Source organism: Etheostoma spectabile, chromosome 6 (assembly GCF_008692095.1).
Source record: "Etheostoma spectabile isolate EspeVRDwgs_2016 chromosome 6, UIUC_Espe_1.0, whole genome shotgun sequence".
NCBI lineage: Eukaryota > Metazoa > Chordata > Actinopteri > Perciformes > Percidae > Etheostoma > Etheostoma spectabile.
Window position 1 is genome coordinate 27,459,365 of NC_045738.1, and position 1,157 is coordinate 27,460,521.

The 1,157-nt window shown below is 37.4% G+C and overlaps 1 protein-coding gene across 1 annotated transcript in view; it reads right to left on the bottom strand.

The window, feature by feature from the left end:
* LOC116690509 (low choriolytic enzyme) overlaps positions 1–1,157 on the bottom strand; it is an 11,759-nt gene that overhangs the window by 6,592 nt on the left and 4,010 nt on the right. The gene's annotated exons all lie outside the window — the stretch shown is intronic.

A 1,157-nucleotide genomic window follows, 5' to 3' on the forward strand; every position in this document is an offset into this window, starting at 1 on the left:
CAAAACAACTGTAAAACTAAAGTTAATAGGTTAATTTTTTACATAGTGCTAAACATCAAAAAAAGTGACAAACATTGAAAAAAGTGTTGAAAAAGGGACAAAAATGTAAGAAAAATTTCAAAACGTTGATAAAAAAACGTCAATAAAAGTGTTGATTTTCAATTTTGACAGGAAGACGACACAAGGATGAAGGAAGTTGTGGCACATCCAATCATTGGATTGTTCAATGCATCTTGTCAGTTTTTGTATTGGACTGTACTACTATTATTCTAGTACTACAACTACCACTGCTTGGACTCTCCTCCCAAACACGCTCCCAAAGGTTGCTTGTTCAAGTAGCAATTATATTTACATTTACAGCAACCAGCCATCCAGAGTCTATAGTAGTTATGGCGTGAGCAAAGCAGAACGTAAGGTGACAAAGTAAGAGTGTCAGATATCTACAAGAAGGTAGGATGTGGAAGGGTCACACACCCAGGAAAGCAGGGTTTGAAAGTGAGGGTGTTGTTTTTTTATTTCAATGAATGTAGCTTTCAACGTCTGATTTGAACACAAACCACGTTTAAATAAGAACCTTACCAAACTGACCATTTCACTAAGTAAAAAAAAAAAAAAACGTGTTTAAAACCCATGCCTTTTAGTATTGTGCATGGGAAACACTCCTATGGGTCGTATTAGGGGTTGGAACAAATAACCTATATTGTTGTATGGTTAGTTGTTGATCTATAAATTGTCATACAATGGTGAAATATGTCCATCAGTGTTCCCCAAAGCCTGAGATGACACCCTCCATTGTCTCACTTTGTCCACAACTCAAAGATATTCAGTTTACTGTCACAGAGAGGAGAAGAAAACTAGAAAGATTTACAGTTAGAAGTCTGGAATAAGTGAATTCTGACTTGCTGAATGACTCTGACCAATGAAAAGATTAGCAAAATAGTTTGGGATTAATTTAATAGTTGACAACTAATCAATTCATCTTTGCAACACTGCTATAGTCTAGCCTATTGCTCCGGGACAGCCGGGAGTTCTGCCAGATGTCCCTCATTCAGATCGGATGTCCGTTACCTTCTACTTTCGTTGTGTTCGCGTTCTATTCTCCGATGGAATCATGAGGACTTTGGTTAACTGCTCCTCAGATCTCTGCAGGGTAAATC